This window comes from Chroicocephalus ridibundus, chromosome 4 (assembly GCF_963924245.1).
Source record: "Chroicocephalus ridibundus chromosome 4, bChrRid1.1, whole genome shotgun sequence".
NCBI classification, from domain to species: Eukaryota; Metazoa; Chordata; class Aves; order Charadriiformes; family Laridae; genus Chroicocephalus; species Chroicocephalus ridibundus.
In genome coordinates, this window is record NC_086287.1 from 11,073,653 (window position 1) to 11,082,604 (window position 8,952).

The window sequence follows — 8,952 nt, forward strand, 5'->3', positions numbered from 1 at the left end:
ATCAAAGGTCTAGCTGAGTTACTCTTTCTTGTTATGAAAAAGAATTTTTAAAACAGCACATAAAATAGTGAAACGCTCCATTGTGTAGCTCCAGAGATGAAAGTAAAAAGCTGCTTATTTTTCTGGCTTCTGGTATCAGTATTAAAACCAGATTTTTTAAAAAAAATAATTTATGTAGATTTATGAAAGAAATGACCTAACACAGCTTAATCCGAAAATATTCTGCCATAAATCCTCTTCTTCCACATCAAGGTTGCAATGTAACATATTTAAAGCAGTGCTCTTCAACTTACTGCCTCTCACACCTCTTCTTCAGGACCACATATTTCGTGAACTGTGCTGTTTCCTAACCTACAAAAGCATAAATGTTTACGGAACCACAAGGTGTATGGTATCAGTGAACTGAGTAATCTCAAATCAGTCTCCAGAGGAAAAAAAGTTACCCTTGAGTGACAGAAGATTCCCCAGTCTGGTACCTCTGCCCAAACACATATGCCAGCACAGAGCTGAGGGACTGAATACATGGATGGAGACGGTTAGCCAGGAAGAAGTTGGGAGTTTTGATGGGAGCTACTTTGTCCATAGCAATCCAGTTCAAATGATCATCAAAACTACTGTCCAAGTACATCCAACTGTCAGTGGATGTTGCAAAGGACAAACTGCTGGGCACCAAAACCAGAAAATTCTTTTTGGCCATAGGTTTTTTCTTTTTGTCCTGTCCAAATCCTGAGCATAGACCTGGTGATACTGCCCTGAACAGTGGCATTTCCCCACACAGGTCCTTGAAAGTCTCCAAAAATTCATCAGACTAAAATTCTTAGGAGGAACATATATATAAAGGACACAGTCAGAAAACTTGCATGGTGGCATCAGCTGTATGCAATTGTTAAAAGTTGCTCCAAGATGGCAAACTGATAATCTCTACCAGGAACAGGAATGTAGAAACATCAGTTTCTACAACAGCTGACTGCTGTAATGTTCTCCTCTATTTTTTTCCCCCTCATCGTCTTATTCTTGATGATGACAACAGCGCTAAAGTGAGATGAATAAAGAGCTACTCCAGCTAAGCAAATAAACCAGGCATTTGCTATGGATGAGTCTCATGGTCAAGTCCAAAAAATTAGGACAGGAATTACTTCATTCAACAAATAATGCCAAATACAGTAATTGAGAACTCTTCATTGCCAGCTGGGATATCTTAAACAGACTGAACTAGATTTTTAAATGCTATAATACGGAAATACCCATCTTTCTTCAGACTGCTCCCAGGACAGAGAAGCTAATGAAGCTGCATATGTCTCAGATGTGTGGGGAAAAAAATAATTATATAAAAGCCCTAGAATTTCTAACAGAAGTGAAACAGAAAATTCCAGCATAAACCCAATATAGCATAAAATTTCTCTCTTCCTATTAAAAATAGGAATATCCAACTGCTGGCCTTATATTTCTAAAATACAAATAACTTCTAGAATTTGGACCCAAACTGTATGGCAAGCATTTGACCACATTTTGAACAGATTATTCTTTAACAATTGGAGAGCTCTTCCAGCAACTCTAATGTTTTTATGTGACAACTCCCTCTAAGAAATCATTGAACTGACTTGACAGGTTTCTAAAATAAACTGTAATATTCAGTGGCTAGTTTGGTCATTGCAGCAAAAGAATATTTTCAAATAAGAGAAATAGGATAAATTCTAAAAATATAGGGAGAAAGTACATTATTTGTAACAAAATACTTCCAAGCTAATGCATAACTTCTCTTCACACATGATTTTTCACTAAAAATAGTACTGTTAGAGTGAAGGGCTATAACACACATAATTTAAAATTTCCTAATTTCACATAAGATCACTAGAAATTAAATATGTAAAAACTGTTAATTGAAATAAAAGTTTCGTAAATGTAAATTTTTACAGCATCTAATATCATAAAACTTCACTCAGATTTTAAAAATTATGGTGATGAAGACTTTTCAAAACTCACAACGCCAGAGCAAACTGGGTATAGATTAAAACTACAATATAATGTTACTCTTGGACAGCAAGTTTGCCTGTGTGCTGAAGCTTTGTTAGATCATTACAGAAAAAAAAATAATTAAAAAATCTGGATACCAGAGCCTTCTAAGGTCAAACTTAAATAAGCTTCTGGATTTATAAATTTGGGCCATATCCCGACTATAACAAAAAAAGATTCTTAAGTATGTTAACAGCACAGCGTTAAGATTTACCTTTTTTTCCTTTACTCAGTGAATTCATTTAATCTATAACAAACCAATTTGGAAACACAAGTTCAAAAATTACAGGAAATGGCTTGGCAACAAAACATACTGGGAAAGGGAACAGAGGAATAAATAGGTATCCTTTTTCTCAGTTCTAGAACTCCAAACTGGAAAACCCAACACGGTCACGACAAGGTCAGAAAACACATTCTAACATAAACCTCAAAGACTAACATCTGACTTTTTTTGCAATGTATTCTGGACCCCAGAATTTATCCCTGAAAAATGACCAGGCCATTCAAGTCTATGGGCCAAATAGGTACTATTTTAAAAGGTTATACTAAAACTAATCTGCCAGTAGCCAAACTGCAGCATAAAGCCCAAATCTCAGGGGGATTTAAAATACAATTATCAGAGGTCCCTGAGTGAAGGGTAGAAATAAAAGTGAACTCGAACCAAAGTCACTCTCAACACAACTACAGTGCATACATGCAACACAAAGGATAAAAGTTTTATTGCTTTTTACTATATACTTTTGCTTCAAATTGGAACAGAAGTCATAGATTTCGTAATGCTCTAAGAAAAATCCATAGATAACAAAAAGAAATCCATTCATAACAATTCAAGGAAAAAACCCAACCAAAGCAGTTCAAGGACACTATAAAACTAACAGTTTTAAAGACAGAAAAAATATTCTTAAAAAAAATTTCAAGTATATTAGTTTTATTTTCTCCTGATTTTTCTAGGAAATAACTTTTCCTTCTCACTTCAATCCATTAATATTCTGCAGTACAGCATTATTTAGCTATTTCTACCAAAGTCTTTCTGATCTTGTCCTTTTTTTTAGACAAACTAGAAAAGGCAAAGCCACTTTAAGGAAGTTTCCAAGATAAAACAAACTTCAGATCAAGAAAAATACTTATCTCTGAGTTCTGTCTTATTTCATTCTCCCTCCAAAACCTACAACAATCCCAAATGGGTAAAATGAACTTGAGAGTTTTCCAAGTAGTCTTGTATCAAAACTACATCCAATCTTTAAGATACATGGATTCCATTAACTTATTTTTAGCTGGTATTAAGGCAAATAACTGCATTGAATAAGCATATATGACTGACTATAAAATGCCTTCCTATTGAAAGTAATTTGAGAGACATGATGCCAGTCCTCACTGCTTAGGAATTGCCAAACACATCCTTCCCAGCGTTACAGCAACTGCACATTGGAAGATGTATTTCCATCACAGCCACACCAAGTAAGGACCGTTAAGGATTTAGCAGTATGTTTTCTATTTCCTTTACGCAAGGTGCCACTAAATTGCCTTGTACCTGTGGAAAATAGAGCCTACTAACATTTGCAAGGAAAATGCTGTCAAAACAAACATGAAAACTACAACCATCTTTCTCAATTGCTTACGTTCAGATGAATGGGTTTCTTTATAGTTAGTAGAGAACGTCAACATCTTGGACCACAAGAAATGTGGCTTGTTATTTCACCATTCTAAAATCCTGCCAACGATGTTTCTTGCTCTATAAGTAGCCTACTGGCACCATTCCTACAGAAGACCAATCTACTAAACTACAGCATGGCTTCAGCTCAGGGTCACAAGTTCTGACACCAGCAGCTGACCTAGAAGTGTGTCTGACATCAGAGACATTGAATAACAGCTTCTCAAATGGCAGGAGACTGAAAAGGTTACAAATTGTGTATGCCTTGGCTAAGAAATATCTTTTTGCAGCTGCAAGGGAGAAAAGATGACCTGAACACAGAGAAAAAAGATGAATCCTTGCAGGCAAGGCAGGGAACACACACAGTCCTGCACTGTACACACGAAGATGACATTATCAGCCAGTTCTCAAATTTAATTAAACTATACAACCACTACAGGAATTTTAGCAACAGCTAAAATAAATCTGAAATAATAGCAAATGCAACAGAAACTATCAATCTTCTTTGGGACAAAGACTGAAATGTCAGACTGATTTTTTAGTTAATGAATATTCCAGACTACCAAAGCCCGAAGATGCTGTTTTGATCTGCGTTCTTCTGCAGAATGGATTAAAAAAGAAATTACATTTCTCAACATCTGGTGAAAGATCAGGTTTCCAAGGAGATGAAGTCTGGGCCTTGGATAAGTAGCCTTACTGCATTTTTCCAACAAACTGAGGTAAAAAAAGGCAGGTGCAATATGCGGTTCATGACAGCGAGCTATTTGCCTCCATATCCACCTCATTCAATGTGAAGTACAATTAAATATACACCACAGGTTATTTGACAATATTCAGAGTGATTAAATACAGATAAAAACAATTTGATAATTACAACTGGTATCTCTTCCTCCCACAAAAAAAAAATAATATCACAAACAAAACTTAAATAGGCTTTCTAAATAACTCAACACAGTAACTCTTAAAAAGAAAAGCATTCTTATTTTTCTAAGTGCAACATTCTGTGTTCTGTTTCAGTGTCTTGAGTTTGACCTAGATAAACACCACAAGAGTATGCAAAAGTCACCGGTCTGCATTTGATCTAACTAAACCTGGAACATATTTACTACTGCAATGCAAGACTACCACATACGTGTATGTATGCATACATATATATATATATACACACACACACCAGGCAGAGTATACCTCTGCTTTACTTTTTTAGTCCATTATCTAAAACCTACAGCAACTCTTAAAAAGACTGAAAGACCCAGACTGAAAGCTCTTTAACCGCTTTCGAAAATGCTACAAAACACCATATTTGCATCTTCAAGCACCTCTAAAATACAGACCCTAATTTCTACGGGCTGATCAATGAGAGCTCTCAACAACCAAGTGCAAAAGACAGTGCTGAGTTCCAGTCAATATCATCTACTACATTTATCAAAACCAATTATTTTTAGTCTTAAGTTTTCCAAGTATGATGACAGCCAAAAGTGAAAGTCTCAAACCATGTTTAATATATTAAAGTAAACAGAGAAACCTTAAGTGTTCTTTGCATTCTGTAAACTTACTGAGAACAGGGAAGCTACACAAGCTTAAAAATATGTATTTATTTTGGGCTTCTATTTGCAATCATTTGCATACTTATGCCTTTACAGATCTTTTCTTGAAGACAACTAACTTTAGAGAACATTAACTTTCTAATACTTTGGTATATAGGTAGCTGCTTTTTACCACTTTTCTGCTCTCTTTCAAAAGCAGAGCTATGGACAAAACTGATGATAAACGTCAAAAATAAAAAGCATACAAGTTACAGAACTAAAAAAGAGAGCCACTAAGGGATGTACCAAATTCACTTTGTTTTACTAAACAACAACGTATTCCTTCAGGTTTTCCTGTACCTCCTGTCAAAGTGTAACCACACAGACAATTGGTTCTATGCTGAAATAGTTTAAAACATTGAATTCGAGCATGAAAACAGTGCTTCTGTATTCATCCAAATTAATTAACCTACAAGTCTCTTGGTATTTCCAGCATGCTTGATATCAATTCACTTTGAAAACGGTCTTACTCATCTGCAGCACGCAGGCTGCCACTATCACATTAGGTCTCCACTTTGGCATCATAGTCTTGCAACATGTTAAGGAACTATGTGTAGCTTTAAGGTCTGCCAAATAAATCCAATGAGTGTTCATTTGATCCTATTCCTGGTTTCCCAAAAGAATCTGTGAGAGCAGGTATTTGAAGAAAAAAAAAAACTCCAATAAACTCTGCCTACAAATATCAGCATCCTAATACGTGCTTAGCAACGGTCCCCAAATACAGCAGGTGGTGACAGTGACTTGGTAGCAGGTCCTAACTTCAGCCCTGGCTTTGTGGAATCCCAACTGCAGCTAAGTTAGTTTACTGACACCCCCATGTCCCCCCAGAGGGCCTTGTAGGGAAGAACAAAACAAAATAGCTATCAGCAGATCCTCTGTGGTACTTCTTTCTTGTCTAGGCAGTCTCACAATGTACTTATTTTACAGACCTTGAGTCTCCACAGCACCATACAGCACAACTGTTACACAGACAGACAATGGCAACGCGCAGTGTGGAAGAGAATACAGGATAAACCAGTATATTAATCTATAACCACAATATTTTATTGGGTTATTTTACACACTCCATTTCTACAAGTAGGCATAAAAAGCCATGAATGGTCATGAGAAATACAAACCCACAAAACTCGGAAGTAGTAAAGGCTTTCCCCTTAATAGGCAACTGTGGTTTAAATAGTCAGATGAGAGGTCTATAGTTTCACACTTCAAATAGCTATTTACATTTGCATATTCCTAGAGCATACAAAGCATAGATTCTTTTGAGGGCAGAGTTTAACCTCAGCCTTCTGCAAGACCATGTACGGAGACAGTTAGCCAGTATTAACAGTTAATTAAAACAAACAACCGTTCTTTTTTCCCCTACAAACTTAGCTGCAGACTGTGTATTATCAGTCACTTCCATTTAAAAAGCCTTTTTGATAAAAGAAAAGATATACTGAACAGGCAGGAGAGGTACTTTAATACTAACCTATTAAAGAAAAAATGAAAATGTAGTTTCATTTTGAATGTTCGAGGACCAGCTTAAAAAAAATACTTAAAGACTGCATGAATTGTGTAAAGAGATTAAATTCAAAATTGTTTAAAAAGATCATCTCTCTCTGCAGTTGACCCTTTCTACCTTGGATACCAAGAAAATACTTGAAATTTGCTGTAAGCATATTTGCCTTAAAAGCACGAAAACACACCCACTTGTTTCTTCACCGTTATTTTCAAGTACTAAAATCTTTCCAAAGCTGTTACATTTGAGGCACCGGAGTAACAGAAACCTCGGCAATTAAGAATGCAGACCGATTCCCCTGCCTCCCCAAGCGCAAAAATCCTGATCTTGGGAAGCCACCTTAATATTCCCAGTATTCTACATTGACTGTCAAACGCTCATTCTCCTCTTGACAGCAAAGGTAGACACACAACTGTCAGAAACAGCCCGAAAAGTAGCAGCACGGGGGAGGACCGGGCCGGGACCCCGGGGTGATTCAGGATGTAACGGAGCTGCACCGTCGGGAAGGGAAGAACACCCCAGTTGTGGGACTGGCGAGTTGGCTCTCCTTGTCTACAGGTAGGACTGGCCTCTGTGCAACAGTCACAACTCATAGAAATTTCCAACTACTACCATCATTTTGGGGTTTAATACACACACCCCTCGGGCCTCACTCAAAGCAGACTTTATCACAAGACACCTGATTTACTGCAAAAGATCCAAAGGATCAGCTGCGGGACAGATGTCGAAGGGACCCATTCCTGTTTCAGGGGAAGGGGCACCAACGTCTCTGCTCAGTGCCTCACCTCAGCCTCCATGTCCCTGAGCAGGCTAACTCACACCTGGCAGGAGGAACAAGCCCGGCATTGCCACCACTGAGCACCCCCGGGTTTGCCCCTTTCTCCCCCTCCGCCGAGCCCAGCACGCACCGACAGCGGGACCCCCGGCACCAGCTCTGCCCCCGGGGTCGGGCCGAGCTGCCGCACCGGCAGCGGGCCCGGGGCCGGCTGCAAACGGCCGCCACTCGCGTCCGCCCCGTCACCTCCGGGTCCTGTCACACCGCCGAGACAGCCCGTACCGGGGCCGCTCCGCTCGCGGCCCCCGGCCCCGGTGACAGCTGCGAGGGACACCTCCCGGCACCGCCGCCCCCCCTCCTCGTTCCGCAACCCCCCTCCCCAACGCAACCCCCAACCCCTCCTGGGGCAAGGCGGCTCCCCACGGCCTGCCGGAGGAGGCAGCTCCGCCGAGCCGGCAGACACCCACGGGCCTCTCCCCACCCTCCCGGGGGGCGCCGTCTCCTCAGCCGGGGAGGCGGACCGCCCTCACCCAACAGCCCCACCGCCCGTTAGCGCGCCCCCACCTCTTCTCCCCCCCAACGGTCGCCCACCGCCCGTTAACGGCTCACCGCGAGCTCCGCGCGCCCCCTCGCCGCGCCCGGGGTGGGGGGTGGGGGGGTCGCCGTTCCTCGGCAACGCGCTGCGCGCCCAGCGCAGGCAGCCCCCGTCCCTGACCTACTTTCCGCCTGGCTTGCCACCCAACGGCGCACCACTAACCTACTTTCCAGCCAATGGCACCCTCCTCCGGCCCCGGACCGGACGCGCCCGCCCGCCAACGGGCGAGCGGCTCGCCGCCGCCTTTGCCCAATGGCCGGCCAGCAAGCGGGCAACGCCCGCCCTCCTGAACGACAGCTAATCCCCGGGCGCCCCTGAAGTGGGAACCAATCGGGAAAGCGGATGGGAGTTTTGAGCCCGCCCCCCGGCGGAGGGCGGGGCGCGTGCGCGGTGGCGCGGTGGGGGGGAGCTGTCAGTCGCCGCCCGGGACCCGGATGTGGCGGGGCCGGCGGCTGTTTGACCGTGGTTTCCCTCGGCGGGCGGAACGTCGCCGGCAGCTCCTTCCCGGCCTCAGTGTCGCCGCTGGGGTTCGCCCGCACTTCTGCGTCATTTCTGTGACATCGACCTGCGCCGTGACGTCACCTTCTGAGGCGTTTAGGTCAGGGTGGTCGCCGGTGACTAGGCCGCGCCTCCCCTCCCTCAGTAGCAAGTGCCCGGCACCGCAGCCCAGCGGGCCTCCCTGCACGCCTCGGGGGCCGGGGGCTGCCCTCCGCCCTTTTGGCAGGGGCTCCCTGCCCTCCCTTTTCCCTGCCGAGGGGTTGCCATCGTCACCTTGTCATCACAGGATGACAGAATGGTTCGGGTTGGAAGGGACCTTAAAGACCATCTAGTTCC

The 8,952-nt window shown here is 42.7% G+C and overlaps 1 protein-coding gene across 5 annotated transcripts in view; it reads right to left on the reverse strand.

The window, feature by feature from the left end:
• Positions 1-8,368, reverse strand: part of BMAL1 (basic helix-loop-helix ARNT like 1) — a 51,924-nt gene extending 43,556 nt beyond the window's left edge. For 4 of the 5 annotated variants that reach the window (XM_063334717.1, XM_063334716.1, XM_063334715.1 and 1 more), the window contains exon 1: positions 8,133-8,274. The gene's annotated coding sequence lies outside the window, so the exon portion shown is untranslated. The other variant, XM_063334714.1, reaches the window with a different exon arrangement.
• Between the last annotated feature and the right edge of the window lie 584 nt (positions 8,369-8,952).